Genomic DNA, 15,237 nt, shown 5'->3' with positions numbered 1-15,237 from the left:
AGGATGTAGACAAACAGTTTTCTGGTAGCTGCCGTACTTCAGTAGCCAGTTGCAATAATGACTGTGTGGACGATGTGGCCTATTCTACACCTTATTTTAGTTCTATGTGACGATGCTTTGCTGATTATATTTACATGTTTTGGCGACGCCATTATGGAATTATCACTTTAGGACATAGTGTAAAATGTGTGAGAAATCTTATGGGACTTAACTGCTAAGGTCTTAAGTCCCTAAGCTTACACACTACTTAACCCAAATTATTCCTAAGGACAAACACACACACCCATGCCCGAGGGAGGACTCGAACCTCCGCCGGGACCAACCGCACAGTCATGACTGCAGCACCTAAGACCGCTCGGCTAATCCCGCGCGGCCATGGTGTAAAAAAGGTAAGTTTTACCGTATTTTATCTGTACATTTTCCTGGTTGTATGATAGTATATTGTGATACGTATTGCTGTATTATGTTGAAAGACACACTGCTCACTAGGTGTATATATTTGTATATTATAGATCTGAGGATGGTCATTACGGACTGAAACCGGTCATCGTCCAAAGAATTGACATTGTGATCAAAGACTGGAACAAAAAACGTTTGACAGTATTGGATCACTGTTTGTATATGCGACCATGTCGCAGTTGGTGAAAAACATCTGTAGACTGATAATAGCTGTTTAGCTTTATATCCCTAATAAGCCGAAGCAGTTAACAATACCACCATATGTACTGCGTCCGGTTCCTCGGAGTGATGGTTCCCGTACTCGTCTGCGACGATGGAAGAACTCCAGCCACAAATAAACTCTTTCAAAATAGCAGAAGGTGGTCCTCTGACTTATATTCTCTAATACTGTCTTCTCTCATCTGTGTTCTACAGACGAGAAATGCGAACTCCCAGCCACAAGGACGGAGTACAAATAACGTCTCAACGTAAGTATAGGCAGAAGTGCTGTCAATCACGGAAAGCTGCGTGCTCAACGACGACTTCTAACCCGGAGGCAAAGTCCAGAATCGTATAAGTTCGCAACAGTACAGTGTCTAACCATTCTAACTACACTCCTGGAAATGGAAAAAAGAACACATTGACACCAGTGTGTCAGACCCACCATACTTGCTCCGGACACTGCGAGAGGGCTGTACAAGCAATGATCACACGCACGGCACAGCGGACACACCAGGAACCGCGGTGTTGACGGTCGAATGGCACTAGCTGGGCAGCATTTGTGCACCGCCGCCGTCAGTGTCAGCCAGTTTGCCGTGGCATACGGAGCTCCATCGCAGTCTTTAACACTGGTAGCATGCCGCGACAGCGTGGACGTGAACCGTATGTGCAGTTGACGGACTTTGAGCGGGGGCGTATAGTGGGCATGCGGGAAGCCGGGTGGACGTACCGCCGAATTGCTCAACACGTGGGGCGTGAGGTCTGCATAGTACATCGATGTTGTCGCCAGTGGTCGGCGGAAGGTGCACGTGCCCGTCGACCTGGGACCGGACAGCAGCGACGCACGGATGCACGCCAAGACCGTAGGATCCTACGCAGTGCCGTAGGGGACCGCACCGCCACTTCCCAGCAAATTAGGGACACTGCTGCACCTGGGGTATCGGCGAGGACCATTCGCAACCGTCTCCATGAAGCTGGGCTACGGTCCCGCACACCGTTAGGCCGTCTTCCGCTCACGCCCCAACATCGTGCAGCCCGCCTCCAGTGGTGTCGCGACAGGCGTGAATGGAGGGACGAATGGAGACGTGTCGTCTTCAGCGATGAGAGTCGCTTCTGCCTTGGTGCCAATGATGGTCGTACGCGTGTTTGGCGCCGTGCAGGTGAGCGCCACAATCAGGACTGCATACGAACGAGGCACACAGGGCCAACACCCGGCATCATGGTTGGGGAGCGATCTCCTACACTGGCCGTACACCTCTGGTGATCGTCGAGGGGACACTGAATAGTGCACGGTACATCCAAACCGTCATCGAACCCATCGTTCTACCATTCCTAGACCGGCAAGGGAACTTGCTGTTCCAACAGGACAATGCACGTCCGCATGTATCCCGTGCCACTCAACGTGCTCTAGAAGGTGTAAGTCAACTACCCTGGTCAGCAAGGACTGCATACGAACGAGGCACACAGGGCCAACACCCGGCATCATGGTGTGGGGAGCGATCTCCAACACTGGCCGTACACCTCTGGTGATTGTCGAGGGGACACTGAATAGTGCACGGTACATCCAAACCGTCATCGAACCCATCGTTCTACCATTCCTAGACCGGCAAGGGAACTTGCTGTTCCAACAGGACAATGCACGTCCGCATGTATCCCGTGCCACCCAACGTGCTCTAGAATGTGTAAGTCAACTACCCTGGCCAGCAAGATCTTCGGATCTGTCCCCCATTGAGCATGTTTGGGACTGGATGAAGCGTCGTCTCACGCGGTCTGCACGTCCAGCACGAACGTTGGTCCAACTGAGGCGCCAGGTGGAAATGGCATGGCAAGCCGTTCCACAGGACTACATCCAGCATCTCTACGATCGTCTCCATGGGAGAATAGCAGCCTGCATTGCTGCAAAAGGTGGATATACACTGTACTAGTGCCGACATTGTGCATGCTCTGTTGCCTGTGTCTATGTGCCTGTGCTTCTGTCATTGTAATCATGTGATGTATCTGACCCCAGGAATGTGTCAATAAAGTTTCCCCTTCCTGGGACCATGAATTCACGGTGTTCTTATTTCAATTTCCAGGAGTGTATAAACTCTCCTGAGAGCAAAGACAGCAAGCCCGTCTATACCAACAAAAGCTGATACAGAGCGACCGTCACACACGGGCGCTCAAAAACGGAAGATCTCTTCCTCCCCATCTCCCCACCGCAAAACCCGGCACCTCTCCCTCGTAACTGCAGAAGGCGAATCATATTCCCGAGACCAAGGAATATTCTCCCTCTCTACAGATTCTTCCGAACGCCGACCAACCATATTTTAGTCTTTTGTCGTCCAGCGCGGAAAGTTTGCGAGGGAATACCTATACTCGTACAATGATACGCTTCTGCGTAAAAATCCTTGGAAATAACCCAGCCTGTGTGATATCCAAGGTGACGCTTCCTCGTTCCTCTCATCTGTGTTCAAGATTTGCAGTTATCCTTCTGATCCGGCTACAATAACGGCCTGCCGTGACTCTATTGTGATCCAGCGCTCAGGTGCCCCAACGTCTGTCTTGTTACTTCCTGTGTTTAAGCAGGACCAACACACCTGTGCGGGCTTTCCGCCCAGCGCTTGATTTCCGCCTGCCGTTTCATCTCCACTGGCGTTCCAATCTCTGCTATTACAGGAAATCATTCATCACGCCGTTCTGTTAAAAAGAAACTCCGTCACCTTTCATGCAAAAGCGTTAACAATTATTTTCGAGGCATACATGACAATGTCAGTCTCTTCAAATATTCATATACACGATATACAACCTATCAAATGATACCTAATTGTGGTTGTAGGTCACGGTAAAGTGTGTAGATGAGTACTTGTAAGATGCGAAATTATAGCCACCTTACAAAATGCAACTGTTGAGCAACTGACTGGCCAGATGAACCAAGGGGGCTACTAAGAGTATCTCCTCAACAACTATTCAGCTAACGTCGCTGCGTGTCGGTCTGCACAACAGGTGCCTGATTCATGCACCCATGCTGACGACTGTTCATTGGCTGCGGAGGCTGGGTCGATGGACGTCCAGTTGCAATACTGGCGTGCAGCCTTTTCAGATGCATTACGTTTTATAAAATGGTTCAAATGGCTCTGAGCACTATGGGACTTAACATCGGAGGTCATCAGTCCCCTAGAAGTTAGAACTACTTAAACCTAACTAACCAAAGGAAATCACACACATTCATGCCCGAGGCAGGATTCGAACCTACGATCGTAGCGGTCGCGCGGTTTCAGCGCCTAGAGCCGCTCGACCACATCGGCCGGCTACGTTTTATACTCAAACAGATTGCTATTGGTGTGTACCGCCCTGCAACAATCGTCGGAATGATCCAGGGCGGAGGAGGGAGCGTTATGGTCTGCGGAATGTTCTCGTAGGATTCCCTGGGCGATCTCATCATTTTGGAAGGCACAATGGATTAACGCAATTGTGCAGCTATCCTTGGTAACCATGTCTATCCCTACATGCATTTTGGCACGGTGGCGTCTACCAGCAGGGCAATGCAACGTGTCACATAGATACCAGTGTACGTGCATGATCCGAAGTGTACCAGAGTGAGTCTACTGAACCGCCCTGGTCACGAAACTCCCCTGATTTAATCCAATCAGGAACCTGTGGGAGCACCTCGATCGGGCTGTCTGCGCCGTGGGTCCTCAACCAACAAAGCAAGTACAGCAGGCCACGGTACTGGAGTTGGCATGACTCCACGTGCCTGTCGGTACATTCCACAACTTCGCTATCTTTCTTCCTGCGTGACACACAGAGGGCTGTGCTGAAAGAGGTGTTTCTTCAGGCTTTCGACTGATGGTCACATTAATGTAACTGAATAGTGTAAATGAAATGTTGCTCTGCACCAGCTTGTTCCGAGAAGGACCCAGCAAACAAGGAGAGGTCGAGCTTCATCCCGCATGCATGCGGTTTGGCACGCCATGGCCCGCCCTGCCATAGACAGTTAACTGGGCGGTAGAGATATTGGATCTCTATTGCACCGAAAGAAAATAGCTGGGATTTGCCGAGAGGATAGCAACGCCGACCATAAAAGATGAAACTTTAACCTCCATACCAATGGAGAGTGGTTTTGGGTAAGACACAGTTGCAGTTGTATGGCTGAAATGTGGAAGGAGATTTAATGTTACGGAAAGGTACAGCGAGACAACGGCCTTGCCGCAATGGTAACATCGGTTCCCATCAGATCACCGAAATTAAGCGCTGTCGGTCTGGGCTAGTACTGGGATGGGTGACCATCCGGTCTGCCGAGCGCTGTTGGCAAGCGGGGTGCACTCAGCCCTTGTGAGGCAAACTGAGGAGCTACTTGATTGAGAAGTAGCGGCTCCAGTCTCGAAAATTGATATACGGACGGGAGAGCGGCGTGACGACCACGTGCCCCTGCCCTTCCATATCCGCATCCAGCGAGGCTTACGGGTTGAGGATGACACGGCGGCGGGTCGGTACCGTTGGGCCTTCATAGCCTGTTCGGAAGGAGTTTTTAATTTAAAAGTACAGCCGAGATACTAGTCGTATCCGACCTGAAACCGCAGTTATGAAATCGTTAAAGATAACTGAGTGATGTGTGGGAAGAGGTATTGTGCAGGCGCCGCTAGAAGTGGCCGCGCGGACTGAGGCGCCATGTCGCGGATTGCGCGGTCCCTCCCACCGGAGGTTCGAGTCCTCCCTCGGGCATGGACGTATGTGTTATTCTTAGCATAAGTTAGTTTAAGTAGAGTGTAAGTCCAGGGACCGATGACCTCAGCAGTTTGGTCGCTCAGGAATTCATACACATTTGAACATTTTTTAACTGTGCAGACCCGAACATCATATCACCCATCCGGGCACATTCAACCTAAGTGTAGGGCGGATTGCCGGCCTTTGTGGCCGAGCGGTTCTAGGCGCTTCAGTCCGGAACCGCGCTGCTGCTACGGTCGCAGGTTCGAATCCTGCCTCGGGCATGGATGTGTGTGATGTCCTTAGGTTAGTTAGGTTTAAGTAGTTCTAAGTCTAGGGGACTGATGAGCTCAGATGTTAAGTCCCATAGTGCTCAGAGCCATTTGAACCATTTTTGTAGGACGGACTGCTATGATCACACAACCGAATGTTGCACATTGTCCATCACCCTAGATCGGGGGTCTTCAGTACCGATAAGCGGTGAGGCATACGCACACCAGAGAGGGCTGTGGAAGCCCGAGGAGCGGCGCGGTGGTTCGTGTTACCTTCGCATGAAGACGCGTGGCCGAATTAGAAACGGGCCGCAAGCCGTCCCCGGCGGCTGTGCCGGTCCTTTTTTCGGTTTCTCATCAGCGGCGCGGCAGATCGCGGCGGTGATTACTGCCCTGATTTATTCGGCGCGACGCGACGCCGCCTAATTAATGCGGAGTCGCACACAGTGCGCGCACCACGCGCCATAAACCGCTGTTCATCTGGAGCAAATTAAATACCGAGGCGTTGTCCCTGGCCGTAGGTGCGACGCCTCGCCCCCCTCCCCGCGCCCACCCGTCGTGGGCGGATATTTCAAGACTGGGTGATTTACGCCACCGGGTAATTAGAAAAGCCGGAATGTTTACCAAGCGAAATGAGTTCCCGTCGAGAATAGACGCGCAGCGCTCAGGTGGCGCGGAATTCGGACGGCTCGGGGAGAAAAAGAAGGCGTCGCGCAGGCGGTGCGCACGCGCACAACGGGCCGGCTGTTCATTACGGAGGTGTAATTTGTGGCGTTAATCTGGTTGGCGCGGCCGGCCGATGACAATCTGTGGGCGGCAGCGCCGGTCACCCCGCGCCGCCCGCGCAGGCGCGAGCAGGGCGCGCGCGGCGTCTCTACCCTCCGAAAAATTCATTTCGTGGTCGGATGGCCATAAAGCCCAGCCGTCAAACTGTCATACGCGCTGTCACCCACCACACCTGCGGCGATCTGTCTCTTCCCATTAGAGCCGTGCGTCCCGAGGCTCAAGGCGGCGTACGTGCCGACGAACTGCCCGAGAGGGGGGGGGGGGGGGGGGGGCAGCGAGAGTTGGCAGTGCTTGCGCAGCTTGCAAAACCCGCTGTGGTACTCCGGGAGTACTGTTAAGTTCACCCCACGCAGGATATTATACCGTTTGTGGACTAGCAGCAGGTCGAGCTCTGTGACGCCTTAGCGTGGCATTTCACGCTACACTGCGTTCCGACGTCTGAAATACTGTGTGGGACAGCTCAGATTTTAGCTTCGTAGAGAGCAATGTGGCAAGCAACACTTAAGATCGCGTTCTACATCGCAAGCAGAAATTTCAACACGCTGTATTATATTACGTTGTTTTTAAAAATGGTTTAAATGGCTCTGTGCACTATGGGACTCAACCGCTGAGGTCATTAATCCCCTAGAACTTAGAACTAGTTAAACCTAACTAACCTAAGGACATGACACACATCCATGTCGGAGGCAGGATTCGAACCTGCGACCGTAGCGGTCGCGCGGTGCAGACTGTAGCGCCTAGAACCGCTCAGCCACTTCGGCCGGCCGTTGTTTTTAGTTGAAGCCCATATGTGGTGGGTATTATATCAAAACTTACATGCCATGAATGTCCTTGAACCGTAAAATTACTACTGGTTCACCAAAGGTTATTAATCTCAATCAGTACACAAAATGTAAAGTGGAAGTAGGTGCCGAGGAATAACTGGTGAAATTACACACAATTTTCAGTAACACTCTTTATTCAAATTTGGTGCAAGACTTAACGATTTTTTTTTAAACTAACAATCATTTAACAAATAAGTCACACTTTACGATAGGAAAGGATTTTTAAATTATTTTTTATTACTATAAAAAATTTGACGCCAGTAAAAGGAAAGTACAGGCAAGCAATTTAACGTCTACAACGCGACGCTGTATAATATTTCAGGCTCAGCTAAATTACACGTGAATTTCACTGCATTCATTAAATAGCGCAGAATCTAATTTGTCTGCAACATATAAAGACAATCCTGTTTACAAAAGTTCTCAAAATAGAAGAACCAAAACGCATGAGTCACGCGCACGGGGGGACATTCACAGTTAATAACATTATCATTTCCAAAATATATAAAAAAACAAATTTTAGAAATTTCTGCCAGTTAACTTACGCCAAACACACACGCTCGCCACGTAGGACTTGTGAACTTTTACAACATTCTCCTTTCAAGGCAACAATTTCTAGCCGTAATGAAATGGCAAACTTTTGCATGGCAAGAAAACACACTAATAACCAACTACCTGTATAAAACACATAACCTCGTTGAGTAAAAGCCCTAAAAGGTAGAATTGGAAAAACACACAACAGTTTTTGTTGACTGGAAACAATATAAAAGAATCCACTACGGCGTACATTAACCTTGTTCCATTATAGCCAAATATATGTAAACACAAATTTACGTAAGTTACAGCTTCCAGATGAGCAGGAATTCGTTATGCAATTGACTAGTTCTTACCACGAGGCAAAAGAAATTATTCTTCTTTCTTAGAGAACCTTTTACACGTGAGTGTAGTGGTACTAGTTATGGCAGGCGAAGAGTGGATCAGGTGTTAGTGCCTTGCATTTTAAACAGTACAGTCATTGGTGCCTTAGGCTTTCACAGACATGGCAGAGGCTAACAGTCGAATAAACCCCTAGGTAAGCTGGGAGGGGAAAGACGCAACCCGAACCACAGATTTACTCTGACCCTCCCCCCTCCCCCTTTTGTCCTCAAAAGGGGACAAACGGACCATTCTTTCGAATATTACCACCTTCCCTCCGGTGGGCAGACGAGAATGAAAGGCGGGAACCCCTCCCCCAAATACGGCTGGTATAATTAACAAGAATAAGTATATTGAATTCCATTAAACTTCATAAAATCTGTTAACAATCAATACTCAACTTCTGGTGCGTTACGACTCCCAGGACTGAACCAACGCAGCACCTCCAAATGCTCTGCCGAGCCGCCCGCTGCCAGCCGTTTCAACGGACGCAGGAAGACCAGACGATTATCAGAACCTCCTCGGCGGTCGACAGCATACGGCCGAATTGCAGATTAGGCTCCTTGCGGACCCACACTCAGGAACATTCCTTTCGCGATGAGCAGTTAACGCCCCATACCACGGAGCCGCTGCTCGCGTCGCTTACGCTGATGCCGCGGTCTGCGTGCTGTCCCTCTAGCACCGGCAGAGAAGTCGCTTCTTGATGCCCCGACTGCCAACTCTACATGAGAGCCCATACAGCCACTTCTTAAACCCACGCGAACCGCCCACTTTTCCCCTTTCCCGCTAGAGGGAGACACCGAAGCCTTCAATTGCGACAAAGGCGCCACCGCCAGAAAACGGTGGGCGATTGCTTCACTCTACGCGCTGCGGCGGGCTTTTCAAAGCTAACTTTACTACGGCTCAGTCCTTGATGATCAGAAACAGTCTGAAAAACAAGTAAGGGTTTTGCCTGGTAGGTTGTGCTGAGAAATATTGTTAAGAAAAAAATTCTATACGGTTCCGAGTTAATTATTATTGAAGTTAGGCAATCAGACCAGACGAAATAAGTGCCGGTTGTTCTCGCAGTGCTGCTCAGCCTTTGCCTCCGGTTCGATCTTTGCTGTCGTCCCATGTCCAGTTTCTGTATTGCTCTCTTCATCGCTTTTAGGAAACCAAACGAACAAGATTGTTCATAGTCCGCTTGAATTTGCACACGCGTGATTTGACTACTTCAATGCTAATTACCTCGGAAATGGCGCAACGTATCGAACTTTAGTCTTAATAATTATTTCTCAGGACAACCTACCATGCAACACCCTTAGAAACTTTTCAGACTGTTTCTGACCATTTGATCACCCTGTTTCAAAGCACCAAAATATTTAGATTTCTGGAATAGACCACGTTTTTTTTTGTAAGATTCGTTGTTAAAAGGACGGGACACGTCATATTGGTAATTACTGCAGTTTAGTATTTATTTGGTTTCGTATAACAACTTTCGTATTTTGAAAGTATGTGACATGGAAACATTTGATTCCACGACAACGATGCATGTAAAATTTATCAAAAACACCTCGTTCGTAGTACGATTATTGTATTAAATGTCAATTAATGACATATTGGCGGAAAAAGGCTTCAGAACATCGTAACGTCACAGATGTAGGCATACATAACAACGCTAAACAATAAAATTTAAAAAATACTGCGTCGCAATGGATGGATATGCGTAGTTGGTTTGCGTCCTGTTGTCACCCACAATATTTTACTGCTTTCGCATTTTGTAAAAGATTCTGTGAATTTCTTATTAATTTCAGTGTATTCTGCAATATTCAGACAATGGAATTCACCTTTACTGTAACTATTCTCAGCTGTCTTAAGTATTCATAATCTGGAAGTCGAAGAACAAAGAAAGAGTAGATGTTGATGAGTCATATAGGAACCACCGTTATTTTATCCATGATAGGACACTGTTTGCCTCTACTGAACATAATCTTCGGCAACGAATGAAAGAGCTTAGTAGAACAAGTTTGAAATTAAGTTAGACAGTCACTTATAATAAGAAAAATTACTATCTATATCTTAAAGAAAATAGGACAAAATCAATGAAGTTATGGAACTAGACGATTAGTTTTTGTATTTGGATCATATGAAGACGACGGCTTTTTGGATACGAAAATAACTAAACTTACAGAGTCAAACTGACCTTAAGTGTTCTTTGTGGATTAACTAGGATATTAGAAACAAAGTAAAACGGAAAATGGAAGTTTACAGTCAATATGTGTTACCAGTTCTGAAATGAGGGCGTGACAACACTTTTAATGTGAAAACTATTTTTTTTTTAAGTGTGGGTTTCTCATCGAGCAATAGACATATTAGAAATTAATGGTGGTGATGGTAAGTTCCTATGGCACCAAACTGCTGAGGACATCGGTTCATAGGCTTACACACTACTTAATCTAACTTAAACTAACTTACACTAAGGACAACACACACACCCATGCCCGAGGGAGGACTCGAACCACCGACAACGGAAGCCGTGCTAACCGTGGAAGGCGTTACAGACCGCGTGGCTACGTGATGAAACTGAATTAGAGATGGGTGAGACATTTATGAATGGATGGCAGACGTACCATCCAACTTCTTTACCTGATTCTAAGACATATGACAAGGACGAGAGGGTGATCTCATCGACAGCTGATAGATTATATAAGAGAACATGTGTGGCCGAAATGAATACGCAAAGCTGAAGACGAGAAAACGTGAAAGAGCCTTGAGGAGGCCTTTATCTAGCAGTAGATGTCAAATACACTGACCAACAATATTAAAGGATCACTTTTTCGAGTCCCTGTAATTGTCTCTCATTGCGACGCGTAAGTTTGAAATGTGGCCCAAGCGTGTCTACAGCCTTCCTCTGTAATGGCGGAAAAGCTTGGCGCCTTGCGACTTCACCTTCGGACTCGGTGACGCTAGGTGTCGACACAGGCGAAGAGCAGGTCGCAGCTCTGAAGTTTAAGTGAGGTGTAAGGTGGGTTAATTATGTCACATTGGCACAAAATTTATCCACAATTCTGCCCACGGCCACCGTGGTCGAGAAGATCGTCACGGCCTCTTCCATCCACATTTCGCCTCTTCTTTGACGCCTCTGTGACAGAGGTCCGAACCGCGACACCCAGCGTTGAAATCACACGTTTTCCTTACGGGTGGTAAGGGAAAACATTTCAGACACACCGCCGTTTATAATCGACACGGCAACGCCTCAGAGAGTGCCTTAAAGGACGTCAATGAATCCACCTCTTTCCCTGGGGCCTTGATTTTCACAAATTTAGCAGTCGAAAATGACAGTTCGCAGTGTGATGATCAACAAGAAGAAGTTCTTGACAATCTTTGATATTACTGACATCCTCGGACATTTCAGAACGTCTCTAAGGACATTATTGGTCTGCATCACCAGTGAAAATGATCGCACCCCTTTGGAGTGCAGCGAGACTGCAGTTTTTGCTCTCACGCACAGGTTACAACCAGTAGGGACTGTTGAAAGTCATTCGACGAAACTTGAACGGGATACGGAGCAGCAAAGGGTAATTATACTTTTTCAGATCTCCTATTTTTACCTGCCAGTAACTTCGACACCAGCTCCGCGGCTGCTCTAGCGCCTGAAGGTGGGCAAACGTAACGCGATGGGTGTCGGAGGGGTTGTCCAACCTTCAGGCGCTAGGACAGCCGCCATGCTGATTTGCTGTCGAAATTTTTGAAGGTACATTTGTAACGTGCTCAACAACGGTGCGTGGGTAGAACGAAGACTGTGATAGCCAACAGGTCTCGAGCTAAATTTTTAAGTTTATGTTTTAAGACAATGGTTGGCAACCAGCGGCTCGCGGGCCATCTGTAGTCCTCGAAACCACATAGTGCCATCTGCAGAAGTGTCCCTGTTTTCGTTACGATTCACTGACTTTGCTACCACCAAATTAATGTGTTTTCTGTTGGAACAAATGCTTTGCAAAACACCTCAACACACACAGCAGCATTTTTATTTTACCAACCTTCGCTTTGCCCCCATCTACAAAGCTTCACTTTCCTCGTAATATGACAACTAACATTTCATGCAGTTCTACTTGTCCTAATTTTGTTACTCATAATGGGAAGTTCCAAGGAAACTGTGTAAATTAGTTTTGCCTCAGCTATTTGTCGCAAATAAAAGTTCCATTCACCGTGAGACCAAATGGACTCAAAGTGTTACTGTGCAGCCTTTTCTAAATGCTTCAGAACTGTTTCGTGATCGATGTTTAGCTTGATACAGATACCATGGCTGGTAATATGGCTGCGAGTTGAACTTGCCTCTTGGTTTCGTCTACTTTTCCAGTTCTCGGCTGAGATGACTCACGTGCGGGTTTGACATCAATATTTGCAGACTAGTATCACTTTAATTAGCTTTGTTTCTCCTGTACTCATATCTCGCACTATAATTAAACACATCACGAATCATTTTTGCAGCTTTCACCGCATTCTCGCCCTTCTGAAAAAAAAAGAAAAAGATTTCCAAAAGTATCGACTTCCTTTCATGCTTACACTCAGATTCAGGATACATTGCAAACTATGTGCTGCATAATGCGATCAAACTTTCTCTCCAATCATTTACGCCGCATTCCTATTTTCATACATTTATGCTGGCTTGCTTATGCAAACGGTCCCTATGCACGCTTAAAAGCTTACGCTTGTTGTCCTCATTTTTCTCTTCTTTATTAAAATTGTGTTTCATAAATATCAACACGTTTCTTCCGCCAAATTACTCTCAATGTTTTATTCTCTGTTCAGTACTACGAAATATTAAATGGAAACCTTATGCGGTCTACAATACGTTTAAGTTCTGCTTGTGCTGCCTACGGGTACTGAAAGGATACCAACCCCTGGTTTAACATTTACTAATGTGACCATTTCGTCAATCTTTCACAATTACTCGTAGCCCTTTAGTTATTTTATACAACCGATACACGGCTTCACATAAGCTAAACGTGAGCGTTGTGTTCATTTCTCACACTCACTAGGAGTACCTTGGTTGTAATATACAACGTCGAAATAAAATGTTGATAGTTGTATTTGGTTCGACAACTTCTCCTAGTTTACTGCATCTCAGTAAAGAACTGGATGTGGTTCCACAAACTCTAGGTACTGACTTCTTCGGCTATGAAGTAGGTACACATACTGGGATGACATGGAAGGATAGCGCTTTTGCTTTAGAATAGACTGATATTCAGCAATAGTGCACTAGGAAAGTCTTACTGTTGTGAATTGCAACTGTTATTTTATCAACGTAATTATCTTTCTTTTTCTTAAAATTGTTGACCTTGAACGGCAGAGCAAGCTATTCCAGATCTGTCCTTGTTAAGCGGCCAGACAGGCTGGTAGAGCGGTGACTGGGCCATTGGGAACAGGGGGGACGCGATTTCTGGTTGTAGCGTCTGCCTTACGGACAAGGGAGAGCAGACAGGTGGAAGGAGTGTGTTGAGGATCTATGCAATGGAGATGTACTTGAGGGCAATATTACGGAAATGGGAGAGCGCGTAGAGGAATATGAAATGGGAGATATTATACTGCGTGAAGAATTCGACAAAACACTGGAACTTGTAAGTGGAAACAAGACCTTGAGAGTAGCCTTGGGAGAGCCAGCCATGAGAAAACTCTTCCATCTGGTGAGCGAGATGTATGAGACAGGCAAAATACTCTCAGACTTCAAGAAAAGTATAGCAATCCCGATTCCAAGGAAAGCAGCTGCTGACAGGTATGAAAATTACAGCACTGTCAATTTAATGCGTTACGGATGCAAAGTACTAAAACGAACCCTTTATAGAAGAAACTGGTTGAAGTCGACCTCGGGGAAAATCATTTTGGATTCCGGAGAAGAGTAGGAACACGCGAGTCAATATTGACACTATGATTTCTCATAGAAGACAGGAAAGGCAAACCTACGGTTATAGCACTTGTAGACTTAGAGAAAGCTTTCGACAATGTTGACTCTAACACTCTCTTTCAAATTCTAAAGGTGGCAGGGAGCGAAAGGCTATTTACAATTTGTACAGAAACAAGAGGGCAGTTATAGGAGTCGAGGGGCACTAAAGGAAAGCAGTAGTTGAGAAGGGAGTGAGATAGGGTTGTAACCTATCCCGATGTTTTACAACCTGTATATTGAGTCGAAACAAGGCCCCCGGAGTAGACAACATTCCATTAGAACTACTTACGGCCTTGGGAGAGCCAGTCATGACAAAACTCTACCAGCTGGTGAGCAAGATGTATGAGACAGGCGAAATACCCTCAGACTTCAAGAAGAATATAATAATTCCAATCCCAAAGAAAGCAGGTGCTGACAGATGTGAAAATTACCGAACTATCAGTTTAATAAGCCACGGCTGCAAAATACTAACGCGAATTCTTTACAGACGAATGGAAAAACTGGTAGATGCAGACCTCGGGGAGGATCAGTTTGGATTCCGTCGAAATGTTGGAACACGTGACGCAATACTGACCTTACGACTTATCTTAGAAGAAAGATTAAGAAAAGGCAAACCTACGTTTCTAGCATTTGTAGACTTAGAGAAAGCTTTTGACAATGTTGACTGGAATACTCTTTTTCAAATTCTAAAGGTGGCAGGGGTAAAATACAGGGAGCGAAAGGCTATTTATAATTTGTACAGAAACCAGATGGCAGTAATAAGAGTCGAGGGGCATGAAAGGGAAGCAGTGGTTGGGAAAGGAGTGAGACAGGGTTGTAGCCTCTCCCCGATGTTATTCAATCTGTATATTGAGCAAGCAGTAAAGGAAACAAAAGAAAAATTTGGAGTAGGTATTAAAATTCATGGAGACGAAGTAAAAACTTTGAGGTTCGCCGATGACATTGTAATTCTGTCAGAGACGGCAAAGGACTTGGAAGAGCAGTTGAACGGAATGGACAGTGTCTTGAAAGGAGGATATAAGATGAACATTAACAAAAGCAAAACGAGGATAATGGAATGTAGTCAAATTAAATCGGGTGATCCTGAGGGAATTAGATTAGGAAATGAGACACTTAAAGTAGTAAAGGAGTTTTGCTACTTAGGAAGTAAAATAACTGATGATGGTCGAAGTAGAGA

The sequence above is a fragment of the Schistocerca gregaria genome, chromosome 4 (genome assembly GCF_023897955.1).
Source record: "Schistocerca gregaria isolate iqSchGreg1 chromosome 4, iqSchGreg1.2, whole genome shotgun sequence".
Lineage (NCBI taxonomy): Eukaryota > Metazoa > Arthropoda > Insecta > Orthoptera > Acrididae > Schistocerca > Schistocerca gregaria.
The sequence above is the reverse complement of the archived record's forward strand: the minus strand, read 5'-3'. Positions refer to the sequence as shown.